At 30.7% G+C, this 15,410-nt stretch overlaps 1 protein-coding gene across 1 annotated transcript in view; it reads right to left on the bottom strand.

Moving 5' to 3' along the window:
- The window catches only part of sona (sol narae metalloprotease), a 304,986-nt gene extending 292,332 nt beyond the window's left edge, over window positions 1-12,654 (bottom strand). The window contains exon 1 of the mRNA XM_085961198.1: window positions 10,938-12,654. The gene's annotated coding sequence lies outside the window, so the exon portion shown is untranslated. The remainder of the gene's footprint in view (window positions 1-10,937) is intronic.
- Window positions 12,655-15,410: the final 2,756 nt, after the last annotated feature.

The following is a 15,410-nucleotide window of genomic DNA, read 5'->3' as shown; positions in this document are numbered from 1 at the left end:
TGGTTACCTATACGATGGTCTGACCAAGGAAGAATACTTAAGAGTCTCTCAATATCTTCAGCTCAGCTATCTGAATTGGCGGTACACAGAGATCGCTGGAGAGACATAACCAGCACATATTAGAGTCACGATCCTCAACAGTGAAGGACTCAAATAGAAAAAACTCCTGTAATTCTAAGCATAATTTTCAATTTATTTTATTAATAAATATGGACGTTGTAGAAGGTAAGTAACCATCTACTAATTTTAACTATTTAAGAAATACAGTATTTAAGGGAGAATGAAAAGATTATAGATAGGTCAAAGCACTTTATGCAAGTTGACAGGATATCAAAAAAAATCACCGCATAGATATTTATTCAAATTGAAATAACAGCGTTCAGTAACTCTTATGGAATAACAATAGAGGTGATAGGATTAATACTAATATTTTGTATGCAGTACGGCATCTATATTATTACATAATATGCATGCCGAGCTCACAATGGGAATAAATTAGTAAAATTCAAACGTTTTGAGATGATGAACTCCATAATAAAATATTATCATAATAATGTCACATTACAATGTTACGTTAGGGGAGACAAACGGATGGACAAGAGACAAACCCTGCAAATGAATTACATAATTTCATTTTAGAACGATAGTTTAGCATTTTTTTGGAACAGTCTATAATATATGTTTAAAAACTTATGGGAAATAATTTAATAAATTAAATTATTTTCGGGCAAAATTACGGAAGTATATTAGTGTTAACAAACTATTCAAGAATATTTATTGCTAATCGTTTGCTCAAGTCAATTTGGGAGGACGTAATTTATGGAAATAAATGGAAACCAACAGCTATGCCTTTTATGTAGAGATACCTATAATATAATCTGTATATGAAATAAATATATGATATAAATATATAAATCATACATACCTTTCTGTATTTTATTTCAGAAATTTAGAGTAGTACTGATTATTTTATTTTATTTTGTTAACTGTCAATTCATGGTGGAACTGCATTGTATTGTTGTTTTTCTTTAATAAAACGCAAATTTTTTGTAGTACTTATTCCACTTTTAATTAATATATTAGGACCGGTTTCGTCCGCCTCAGTGGAACATTTTCAACTAAGTCCTCAGTTGAAAATTTCCCCACTGAGGCAGACGAAACCGGTCCTAATATATTAATTAAAAGTAGAATAATTACTACAAAAAAAATGCGTTTTATTAAATAAAAACAACAGTACTGATTATTATTGAGAGATGCATTGTGGGCACAATGCAAAAAGACGAAAAATAGAAAGGTTGCATATGAGAATAAACAAGGGTAGGCGATGTAATAAAGTGGGCTAAAATTATGCAATGGTCGCGCGGCTTACACATCGGTCTATAGCGTCGTGGGTCCCATGTTTTAATCCTGGGTCTGGTAAGTACTCATATTGTTTTTTTTTTATTTATCAGTCAGAGTATGGACCTAATAGGTTGAGCAAGTGGCTGACATCTATTTCTCGTAAAAACAAAACCTTTTAATAAAAACCTCCACTCTGTGGAGGCCCATATTATCATATTAGAATCGGACATGGTTGGAAGAAAATTAGTTTATATGGAAATATGCTGTAACATAATTAAAAGAAAAATCGATCGCTGGATAAATTTACTTTTCCAGTTGTACCTAAGACTACCAAAATATAGACGTAGAAGATGCTGGATTGATAAAATAGTTATGCGCGTGACAATGTATTCAAATGACTTATTTTTTTGTAAATGATAGATACAGGTTGATGATAATAATTTATGTATTTAGAAAAGAGTATTATGGCATTACAGCGATTGGCCAATGCGCCATAATACATAATAAATACAATACCTCTATAAAAAAAAATCTTGATGGTGCCATCAAATAGGGTAATCGCACGATACACAGCATCATGAAATAACACATCCATCCTGCGACGGGGTATCATGAAGACCGTAATGTTACGAGTGATATTGGTGGGAATATGAAAATTAATAATTGCCAGTATACCTATACGGAGTGTAAATGAACCCACGAAGAAGTAAAAAGAAGTGCTTTAAAAGAGCAATCACTCTTTGAGTGGACAAGAATAACATTGATAGCAGAAGAAAACTCGTCGAGAAATTCATTCTATTATCATTGTCATGGCCCCCACAAAGGGGGGGGCTGATAGGGCTCTTGCCTGGGGGCCTGGGTTCAGAAGGGCCCGGCGTGGCGATAAGTGATATAAATACACATCAAAAATTCTCTCTAATAGTAAAAAAAAGTCGTCTGAGGCGCTATTTTCCTTCAATAATGTTATTATTTAAAATTATTTGTTTGTACGATACAATTTTTATTTGTGTATCTATACTCAACAATTCCATATTTCAAATGGATGTATTACAATTTACAATATTAAAAAAAACACTAAAATTATACTTACCTACCAATTAATTAATTTTACCGCGTACACCATTTGGAAAACGCTACTGTGGCGCGTCACACTGCCTTTATCCTTAGCGATAGGTAGGGGGGCCCGCCAAAGATCCTAGCCTGGGGGCCCGCTTTAGGATGTGGGGGTTATGATAATTATCATAATGAAATACTATTAAGCTTGTTTTGTCAGAGAATCGTAAATGAGTGAGAATTGTTGGTATAATCATTTTCATCAAAAATAACAGTTAACTAACTATTATTGCATACGACGAATTAATGATGCTAACATTTTGATATTATAGAATAGAGTATATTGCCGGACATGCAATCAGCTAAACGAGTATGAGCAAACACTGTAATGTTTGCCGTACGAAGATTTGCAAAATAACGAAAGCGAAAAATAAACTGCACCGCGTATTACTTAACGTAAATAGTTATTTGAAACTTTCTAAATTTGTATTTTTGGCGAGTGTGTGATTTGATGATTATTACAAAATACGTACAGATTACCCATTGCAAACGACGATTTTGTGTGGATTCTACGCGGATTCTATGCAGTAAAAGCTATTCTATCTTATATGATGAAAATTAATAGGTATTATTAATTTTATCCACAGTTCTTTTTTTGCAAAAAGTCATGATAGTTAAAATAAATAACAGCATATTATATAATATTACTTAATCTGTGGTTTTGACACAGGTATTATAAATGTGGTACAGTTGCTATAAATAAAATATAATAATATCATTATATATATTTTAACCAGATTATAATGTATATAAATAAACTCAGTTAGTTGCTAGTTTTTTTATCTTAAATATAACTAAAGATAATAACTACATTAAAATAAAATAAAAAAATTAACAAAAATCTGAATCGTTTTCTTAAATTAGACTATTTATTCGAATTAATGAAGGTTTATCAAAATATATTATAATAAAACAAATATGTTGAACTAATTCTATTTTCTATAAAATAAAATCGGTTGGTATTTGTTGAAAAATGTATGGTATATTATTTTTTTTTGATTTCTTTGAAATTGAATTCGTACAGTATTATTGTTATATAATACGAAGTATCCCATACGACGTTTGACGGTATTTTTTCTACCCTTTGATATCGTTTGTATGCGTAGATTTACCATTTATGACGTAAATGGTAAATCTTAAAAATGGAGGGCAATATTATGTACCTACATGGATATTAATTTATTAGATTCTCACCCATTTTAAAAACTATTAGATATTATCTTGAAATTAAAATAATACTTCTACTTAAGTATTAAAACATTACGTAAATTAAACTATAGTTGAATGCATGGGTAATATTCAATTAGCAACGACTTAAATTGTATGTAAGCTGAAATAAATATTTTTTTATTCAATCAGGAAGTGGGTATAATGAAATTTTGAAATCATTTTATCTGGAAGTGAATTTGTAAGAAACCAAGTAATTTTACAAAAATGTCGCGCGAAAAAAATAAACGTGAAATCGTCCACGTTAAAAATACAAGGACATGTAAATAAGCACAAAAACGATAGCGTTTAACCTGAAAATCCATCAAACCGTGCAACTTATTTTTTAGTTAGCATTATAACAATATCTACTCTATTGTATGGAGGTATGTCTACTAGATCTACTTAAGTATGTGCAAAACGTTTTGTCCAATTTATAAAGTACGTATCCGTGACAAGTTGTTAAAAAACCGTTTCGATTTCTAAAAACATTGTAATTACATAGGTATATTATTGAGGACATATAAAGTAAGTGTTTATTTTATTTATTTGAGATTAATCTACTTTTTAAGTGTTGAACTTTTTTTTTAAATTTAATTAATAAATTGATGATACATAGTTATGCTAAATAATTTCTTGTTAAACTACAAATCGGTAATTTTATTTATCTAAAGAATAAGAGTGTAAAGAATTTTACTAGTAAACTAACCCCTACTAATTTTGACAATGATAATAGTCGAAGTTTGAATGTTTTTATTGACATTTACTTTAAATTTACGAATGTTTTATTACCTACATTTATTTTCGTCATGTTCCTTATGACTGAGCAATGTGACCATTCTTCACTTGATGATTCTGAATCAGATGATGTATCCAATATTTTCTCTCTTATACCGTATACATATAAATGATTTCATTCTATGATATTGACGTAGGTACGTCTTAAACATTTTTTCTTTGGTATACTGTTGACAACTATGTATTAATATACTGTTTTATATGCCCTAGACCTGAACAAAAATTAATCATAACTGTGAGTTATGATTAATTACAAATTCGGTACGAGATAGAAGAGAGTGCGATACAATATATTTGGTTATACGAGTAAGTTTTCGAACGTTAAATCAGTAAAATACAGATTTGACTGATGTCATCAGGTAAATACTGCAAGTACGTGCAAACTATAAACAAATTGCTAAATTTTTGTAGGCAATTTAATATATAACATGTTTAAGTGTGTTGTATTTAAATATAGTAACTGTAGTGACAAGAAAAAAGATAATAACGTTTCAATGCGTCGATACATGTTCGCGATAATTTGTTTTTATTTAATTCCACATTTTAATAAAAAACAGTATAAATTTTAATAAATAATTTTAAACGATATCTAAATACATATTATAAAACATGCCCCAAGTATTCCCAAAGAATTAATTTATTGTACATAGTATAACAGATGTGGGAAAAATAGTGATATGTGATTTCAGCTCGTGCAGTCTCGAGGTATAGGTGAAGTATTTCGGTTTAGTATATTATATTATTCCTATAACTTCACACGCAACATTAAAAAAAAAAAACCAAACCTATAATTAAAATAACGACTTAGGTACATATATGACATTTTATTATGAATTAAAGACCCTTTTCAATTTTATTATTATACGAAATAAACGGACAGATGTTACATTTTTACTTTATAGTTAGGTTGTTAGTTTAATTTTGTTACAGTCACTTTGTAAAAATAAAAAATATGGTTTAAAAATAATAATAATACATGATAGAAGTAATTATTATGTTATATTTACACGTGTAGAATTTTTCTTAAATGGCTATCGGTAGATTATGAAAAAAATAGTATAAGGTATATTTTAAGTTATCGGAAAATTTAATACTAAATTATGTTTCAAGCTGACAAGATAAATGTAGGAAAAATATATTACACGCGATGTCGATGTTTACTTAAGAGATATTATCTTCTCCTCGAAGGTACAGGGCAACATTTTACATAATAACGTAAACAGTTTTATTATGTACTAATTATTTTTATTAAATGTTACACGGAATTCCTATTAGGTGTGTACATAATACTCGAATAAGACATGTGTTATTTTCTTTCATTTTTTTTAATCATATCCAATCCTAAAAAAAACATATGGGCCTACACAGAGTAGAGGATGTATTAACAGATAATTATTTCTACGATAAATGGATGTTAGTCACTTGTTCAACATATGTACCATATAGTCTGCCTCCAAACACATATTGAAATTAAAAATGTATATTTGCGAGACCCAGGGTACGAATTCTGCACCCACGACTTGATAAGCAGATGCATAACATGCTCGGCCATCGTGAGCCATAGTTAGGTATCTAAATACCACATATTTAAACTAATTGAATCATAATCTAATTTGATCAAGTGTTGAATTTGAAGAATCTTTGAAATAATAATAAAAAAATATTGTCAAATTAGTCCATCTTATGTGGGGTGCAACAAAATAAAGTTTTGTATTATGATCATGATCATTTTTTTCTCTATAAGTATGGCAGATCTAGTCTTTCTACTAGATACCGTTACATATACAGCTTACCGTAGCCATTAATGTCCAAGTCTTTTTCACTCTTAAAGGTTTTCACAAAACAACCCCATGTAAGGCTCTCGATTATCCATCCATTGTACACATTATTCTGTCCGCCGAAATAATCCAATTGAGGTATAGCGTGAAAATCTGGATTGCCGCATACACTTCTGTATGCCGCGTACGTTTTATCAGATAACAGGTTATGCGACACCTGAGGGCCCGATATATTGTAACATGTGAGAGTTGATGTTATAAATTTAATTACGGCGAGTTTCATAGAACTAATAAGACTAAAAACATATTACCCTGGTTGCGTAATAAAACATATATGAAAATATTCACAAGTACCTCACAAAAGTCGAGCGGCATTTTCGAATGCAGTTTAAAGCGCCAAATACGGCGGAGAAGTTATATAATCGATACGTTTTCCATACTGGTTCGTGAATATCGTGTCCAGCTCATTGCAAACCAGTTTTGAAAGTGTCTGACGTAAAATTTTATATCGGCGATTGTTGAAAACGTATTTTCAACATCGAATTAGTACCTAATGTACCATAGACATGATTTTAGTCGCCAGAGAGAGATGGTGAATGTTTGCTGAACTATTTCGTGGTCTACTGTTACCATTAGGGATCGGGCACATCTGGATATTCCGACATCACTGACAATAATTATGAAACCAATCGAAACAAGTAATTAAACTTCAAATATTGATAGACTTTTAAAAATTAACAGAAATATTGAATAGTCATAACTTTCAATAACTCTGATTTAAAATTTCTAAATATCTCTAATAAAACAAGTTTACTTTTTTGTTTTTGAACTTCATTTTGGCAATCAATATTTGCATACGGCACATATAATCATTATTTATGATTACACTGATTACAATTTAAGTAATTTTAAAAATATTTGTTTTAATACTGTAAATTTATAAAAAAAATTGTTATCTTTATTACATTGATAATAGAAATACAAATCTTGAATATAAAATTGTTGTGATCCACACGTGCTAGATTCAAGGACAAAAAAATATCGTTTTTAATATACTATAAAAATGCTCACTATAACTTTACTGTCAATAATTCTAGATGCAAATCAAACAAGTATGTAAAATACTTGGGGCGATACTTCAGTGAAACGGCAAATAATTTTCAACTATAGGCGCGACGAAATTTTGGACTCGCTGGCAGTCTGAGAGCGAACGTCGCGGTGTCAATACGTCATTTTGTTTCGTGATGGCGACGGGGGTATTAATTCTTAAATCGTGTAAAGATGGCTAAAAACGTTACCCATTTACTTTAAAAAGAAAACATATCAATGAATATATTATTATTATTACTAATAGAACATTAAATGGACGTATGTTGGATTTATATGACAAATTATATTTGCACCCGCGACCCGCGATCCGCGCATCGCCTAGCCACGATCTTTTTAGACCATGCATCAACTGAGGTATAGCCTTAAATGTAAAAATATATAAATATTATATACCTACTACATAGTTGAATGAATATTACGATTGGGTTGACTTAGAGAGATATTTACAACTGGTATAAGTGAGTTATTGTTATAAAGTTTAGTATAATTCGAGTTAATTCATATGAATCAATGTTTATTCAATGTTGAATAAACACAAGATTAATTAAGAATTTAACCTTCCGTAGTCTTGTGTGTATCCAGTACTGAATAAAAAAAATATTATTCACAAGTACAAGTAGATACGTCAAATTTGGCTAGCGCCGGACGTCGGTTGCGATTATTTCAGAGGTTTTTATATTGGCAAAGTTTAAATTTATAATATCCTTAATATAAAATCTCCGCGAATACAATATAATAATTGTTATTTAAGTGAATTATACGGTTTCATTTTTTCATTGTTAAATTCTATCTACTGGATGTAATGAACAACTTTAATTGTTGCGAAAAACACAACGTCAAATGACAAGAACTAATTGCTTGACACAGTTGTTCCAAGTTTAATAGTATCGTAATAATAAATAATGAAAGATGCTTTCGTATCGAATTAAATACACGTTTAATAATAATGAAATACGAAACTAGAAAAACGTCTTATTAGATTGCAAAATAGCAAAGCAACAACCATAAAATAAAATCAAACAAAACCCGAACATAATCGTTTGACATTTTGGTAAGAGCAGATCGTTGAATAAAAGATGAACATTTTTTTTATCGTCGAGTGACTAAGTAGTGATAGTTAAAATACAAAAGTATTAATATACACGACACTAAGTTAGTGTTGCCAAATAAAATAAACCTGTTGTTAGATTTAATACAATAATTTTGCTTTGAACCCACGGTGGCAACGGGAATTAAAACCATTGAATAAAATACAAAACACGTCAGACACATTGTCAATTATTGTAAATTAAGAAACAGAATAATGAATATTATTTTATCATTGTATATTATAATATATCTGCAAAGTAACCAACACAGAAAAAAAACAAATAATTAAAACTTGAATGATTCTCTTATTAATATTGTGTATTTAAAAAATACTGCATAATAATATAATAATATCTATGTATAGATAATCATATCGTGTCATTGTACAATACAACAATATTATTCAACTTTACTAACATAATATAATGTTATAATATCAGATTTGATTATTGAAGACAAGAATTACGAACTAATTGTTTGCATATTAAGTTCTACTGCATATCGAAGTTGCTAGGCAAAGGGCGTAGAAGACATTTTAAGTTTTAGTTTTATAATAAGGTAATTTAAAAATTATCTACAGCATCGGGTGACTTAGTATATTATGATCTTAGCGACGCAAGAGTCCATTTTCCAACGTATAGGTACGCGGTGTAAATGAGAACTATGCCATTAATATAGTATTTACAGTTGTGTCCCTAATAGCTATATGCATCAGTTGTTTATTCTCCCAAAGTGCAGAACTAACCTGCCATTGATGATGCCAATTGGGAGGATAATAACACCGTTCACCAAATTGTTTCAGATGTTGATTTACCTGAGGATGAGTCCTATAATAGGTGGGCGTTGTTTAAAAAATCTTAAAATTGGGTCGATTTAGCTCATTCGGTGTACCTACTGTACCTACTTCCACGCATTTAGAATTGTTGTAATTACTCTTTATACTGTTTTTCTAATATTGCATCTATTTCTTTGTTTTTAAATGTCATGTTGTGGACGTCTTTAATTTATAATTTGTAAAATTCATTAAAGGTATGTAAATAAATTTATTTGATTTTTTTCTCAACGTTGACGACTGGAGAGGTGCCGGAGAAGATTTTGGAGCATCCGAGGCTAGAATAGCGTAATAGCACAATGGAAAGAAAAAGAAAAATAATAACAAAACTAATTATAAAACTTGTATGTTAAAATGCTTCACTGTAAAGATTCAAATTGTTAATTACGCCTCTTCGGTATTTCAATCTTGATATATTGTTTCTTGGTTTAATAAGTCTGCAGAATCACATTTAGTCACAATTTTATACTGTCGCGCATGTTAAAATAATATTATCAGTTTTCATACATGTGGTGGTATTTTACATATGAATTTATCTCAATACCCAGCATGGTGAGTGGGTTGCTTGCTTTATGTATAACAAGTCTATGAATAATAATAATATATGGATTTTCGTAACTCAATAAACTTTTAGCCTTATACTGTAGGCACTAAATTATAATACAATATTAAGTATTGTCACCTTTAAGATGTTTAATAAAAGTATATTACATATGTTAACAAATAAATTGTACGATAGCAATGATTGCTAATAATTTATATATCTTAATGTGATTTTTTTTTACATTATTGATATCAATATTAATTAATTTATGTAAATCCTTGTAACCCATAATAAATTAATAAGTGCTAAGAATAAAATTCCATATGTAACTAAAATGCTTTTGAGTATATTATTTTCTAATTTATTACAGTTTTATACTATTTCATACGAGTCAATTTTAGCGATCCGAGTTTTACATTTTGATATATTATTATTCAGACTTTATAGTAAACATATAATCAAAGATTTCTGAAGTCAAATACCTGGGTTACTAAGGTAATCAAGAGAAAAGTACAATATTTCCTTAAAATATCATTTTAATTCAATAAAAATTTCTTTTATGCATATCTGTTAAAAACATGTGTTTTATTAAATGATTAATTAAAAATTCATAAAGTAGTACTAAGGAAGACAACAATTTATTAGAAGAATATTCAATATTATTTGCGATAATTTTTCAAGCATATTTTCCGATATTATGAATAAAGTATAGACTCTAGACCAGGGATCTAGAGCCAGAAGCCACATTCTTGATTTTCATATATATAAAGAGCCATACCATATTCACACTTAGAAAGGAAAACTTGCAAAAATACAAGTATAATGGTGAAAGAAAATACCTATATTTTTATCAAGAGAAATATTGGGAGTCGCATTTAATCCAACGAAGAGACGCATTTGCCCACGTCTGCTCTAGATCAATTCACATTTTGAGTTTGTTCATAACAGTAACTTAAAATTCATATACCTAATTAAAAAGCCGAATATCTACAGACATCAAATTGCTGTTTATTTTTTTATGGAGATACTTACAATAAACTGGCTCTCAGGTAGATATATATTTTTTTCTAATATAATCAGTAGCTATATGTATATAATAAAAATCTTGTAATAGTTAAAATCTTACCGATATTAGATTCTGCAATGTCTCGAACGTCGTCTTCTTGCTTGACGAGTAATCAATAAACCACTAATCCAGTCCTTAGCAACAACAATGCCGCTTAAATAAAAATTCCCAAGTTCACTTTTCACATATAAAAAAAAATCAGTATTATTTCGAAACGGTCTACGAAAAAAACAATTGAAAGTTAGCTCACAGTTTTAAATTGAGGCAGTCATTAGTGTGGAAAAATTCATTTTGATTTTGTTTTTTGTCCAGTTGAGTTTTATTATTTAAAAAAAACACTGAGAACGTTATGTCTATTGTTCTTAATTGGGAGGAGAAAGGGTAAGGCTCCCAGTATTATTATAGATTTATCATTTATTAATGTAAGAAATCTTTTGATTTATCTCACATGCATTCTATTTAGTCCAATTATTATTGTAGTTGATACTTTTTATTGGAATTGAAACCGTAAAATTGTATCTGCAACCAAATCTGATCCTAATCGATTTCTTTTGATATTGCACAATGCGCTCGCTACTAAAACTTCGTTGTTTTGGTAATAGCTACAATGGCTTGCGGTTAAAAATTCGATGCAATTTTTTCAGTGAATATCAAGATATTGTTAGCGCATGACTTTTGCGTGTATTGGTTACTTCTGAGACATCTCACTGCCATGCTAACAATCTTGTTCAGGCAATAGCCGTGGACAACTTTGAGACGTTCACTTTCCAATTCAGCAAGAGTTTGCCGACCGATCGTTTTATTTGCAGTTCTCTTGCTTTTAATAATACCAAGAGACACTAATAACTCTCACAAGTTTCTTGCCAATACTGCATTCAATAAATATCATCAATTATCTTTCAATACATCCGAAAACGTCAAATGATTAATGTACATAAAGTGTTTACCAAAGAAAATTTTGACGTTTAATCAGGCGGCCATGTTGGAAAAACAAAAGCGCGCGTATTCTATTTTCAAAATCAATTCTTCTGTATGTGCAATACAAAAATTATGCACGACTTGCTATAGTTTTTTTTTTGTCATTAGTCGTTTATTCGTGAGAAGTGTTTTCTTTTCGAGCAGTTTTCTGTTTTATCGGTTGGCCGGATAAAATTCAGCAACGCGCTTAAAAAGTATTTCTCTGTTGAAATCGAAAGTAATAATAATGCAAAGCAGCAATAACTGAAAATGAAAGGTTACTTTATTTCTTACTGTAAATACGCCGTACAGTTTATCCGTTCTTTGCAATCCAAGAAACGCAGCAAAAAAGAACTAAACTATTCCGTTTTAACTGATTACGATTTGTTTATTTAGGTAGGTAATAAAAGTTTTTGATTAATCACTGATTGTCGTATTATGTTTTTGCACTGAATAATAATATTTTTTAATTGATTTGAGTCAAAAATGGAAATGTAAATATATTCACTGTTTTTTTTATAATAGTTCTTCTCACAACAAATATTTAGTAATGTTAGGTAATGAAATATTTAAAGATCATTGAAAATATTTTTTTAACTTCGTCACTTGATTTTGACGCGTTAATATGTTTCCAAAATCGATAAGTATTTTTGTTTGTCTATATTGTTCTCCGCAACCACTGTCAAACAATTATTCAGCGTTCACAGATGTGTTCGTATTTTGAAAAGAAAATCGAGTGAAACTGAAAACTGATCGCGCGGAAGTGCGGACGACGCGTCGCCGAAAACCAACCAATCCGGTCCGTCGCTCACGAACAACTAACTGCCCTCGCAGAATAATTTTTCCGAGCAATAACTCCGAGTTCCAAATTTGAAAAGAAAAACCGTCGGCAGCTTCCGTGAATTGTCGGCGGAGTTCGCTGAGAGGGGCCAGTCGACCGTGCCGGCGGGGTTGGTGTTGTAATATTGTGTGAGAACACTTCTACGATTGGAGGTATCGACGACGCAACAGAAGACCGAAGCGTTCGCGCTCCGGCGACAAACTGGCTCGGTGGGACTGCGGGCGGGGTATTTAACACCTCGGGTCTTAAGATCGAAAGTGGGGGGGTGGTAGGGTAGGGTGGTCCAGAGGGGGAAAATGCGACAATCGGCAATGCAACGCAGGGGTCATCAATCATGAATTGTCATTCATTTATGCCATTGAAAATTCTACACTTCGTTACCCTGTTTATATTACCATTACTTATCACAAATGTTTAGTCTCTTGTTAACTGTATCTTAATCAATCGGATTGTCTTTTATACATAATATTCTACTCTCTACATGGATCTAGATTAACTGACAATTTATAAATCCCACCCTACATCAACTTACAACTGAGGCAACAATTTGTGTCCACAACAATGTCATCACCGTCACGAGCTACGACTAGTGTCATTTTTTCGAAGATTAAGGGTAGTAGATAGGTACATTAAAATCATGGAAAAGATAGTAATTAAGGCTAAAAGTAATAACCACGATATCGTTAATTTATTTATACAATGAACCGTGCAAAAATGATAATGATGCAATATGCTTTCTATGGAATTAACAGAAATTGATTTTTTTCTTTCATTGATTAAGCCACATTTTCTGTATACAAGTCAGTCGCTATATAAAAAAATAGCAAAAACTTCCTTATTTTGTAGGTATGTACTGTACAGAAAAAAATGCAAACTTTGGTCTGACCATAATAATACCGCTAAGATCAATGGATTTACATGACAGCAAAGAACTGGCATCTAACAAGAGCAGAAGTACATCCAGCAACTGGATTAATTCCGATTGACATTAATTCACTGTAGTTAGTAGATTCATTAGATGTTATAGACTATGAAATAAAGTCTCAGCAAAGGAATGACGTGACAACCAAAATAGCAATCAGATAAACTGTTAATTGTAGAATCTAACCTAACCTAAACTAATTAAATTTAATTAACGCCCGATGGCCGAGCGGCTAACATATCGGATTATAATGTCGTGGGTCCCAGGTTTCAAATCCTGGATCTGGTAAATATACATATTGTTTGTTTATTTGTGTTGGATTCAGAGAATAGACCCAATAGGTTGAGCAGGTGACCAATGTCCATTTCACGTAAAAAACAAAAATCTCTTAATACAAATCTCCACTCTGTCGAGGCCCATATGATCTTATTAAGATCGGATATGGCCAAAAGAAAAAAGAAATTTAATTAACTGAATATTAATTTCATCTTTAACGCCGAAGTGACTCAAGGTTATAACTGGTGAAGTTTTTTTTCAAATATTAATACTAATAAATCCACTAACTAGTGGTTAAGATCATTAAATTTTAGAAAAGAAACCTGACATACTAAATTGACATAAACGATAGATTTCAACGCTTTAGTCCCGAAAAACCTTTCTTAAAAGGATCATAGAAGTGGACTCTCTTCCAAAATAAAAATGAACACTCATTAATACATATTGTATAGAGACAAAAAGAGACTTTCACTGGGATACGAAATGTTAGTCAATGTTTGGAAGACATAATAGACTGATATGAGAGACTACTGCAGGTCGCTAAGTAGGTATGTACTACTGGCCTGTGCGCTACAATCTTATATTCGGTCACGCTAAACAAATAAATGTATATTATTATTTGATAGCATTAACTGGCCTCATAGGCTCACACACCAAAAGTTCCACTGCTCTGTATAGTACATAGGAAAATTGTGTTTTTCCATAAATAATAATTGGACGAAAATTTTCAAATTTCGAATATTTAAAACGCGCATTTTTATTGCTAATGCTAATGAGGGGTACAGCATAAAATATTCAACTTATCGTCAAATTGCAAAACAAAAAAAAAGTATTTTTTAGCACTCACAGTGTCAGCTGTTTATTATCCGATTAATTTCATTATAGGAGCATTGTGTGGTGTGAAAATTCCACGTACGACTCGCATTAGTGATGACCGGTTAATTGTCGCTAGGACCCTAGTGTGTCACGATTGATTTTTTTTTAATTATTTTGATTTTGACTTTTAAAAATAGTTTGGTGACGATATATATATTTTTCGAGTTGTTACTATCAAGAGTCTTGGTCATTATTTTAATATGTATATTTACCTATATATATTATATACAGTTAAACGATATAAGATAGGTAAGCCAAAAACCAGTTTGATAATAAAATTGCTTTTACATACATTACAAAATACAGTCAATAGTATAATGATATCACTGCTAGATGAAAGCATATATAAGTTGACTACATTTTTATTTAAGTCTTATAAATTGCGTTGCGACGTACTTCCGCAGAATTTAACTATGCTGTTAATCCAGCAGCTTCTAGGTATATCTTATGGACGTTTTCTGCTTCTTGGGTACTACTGAATAACTTGATTTTCCCAGTGATAATAATGTACTTATGAATTTTTTTACCATGTCCTATCAAGTACATCATAATATGGGCTTCCGGAGAATATAGGTAGTATTTTTTTTACAAGTAATGGGTGTTAGCCACTTTTTCAATCTATTAGGCTCATACTTTGAGTACAAACGGACATTGAAAAATA

This window comes from Rhyacophila brunnea, unplaced genomic scaffold (genome assembly GCF_057557595.1).
Source record: "Rhyacophila brunnea isolate RB1 unplaced genomic scaffold, BYU_Rbru_1.0 scaffold_12, whole genome shotgun sequence".
NCBI classification, from domain to species: Eukaryota; Metazoa; Arthropoda; class Insecta; order Trichoptera; family Rhyacophilidae; genus Rhyacophila; species Rhyacophila brunnea.
The sequence above is the reverse complement of the archived record's forward strand: the minus strand, read 5'-3'. Positions and strand labels throughout refer to the sequence as shown.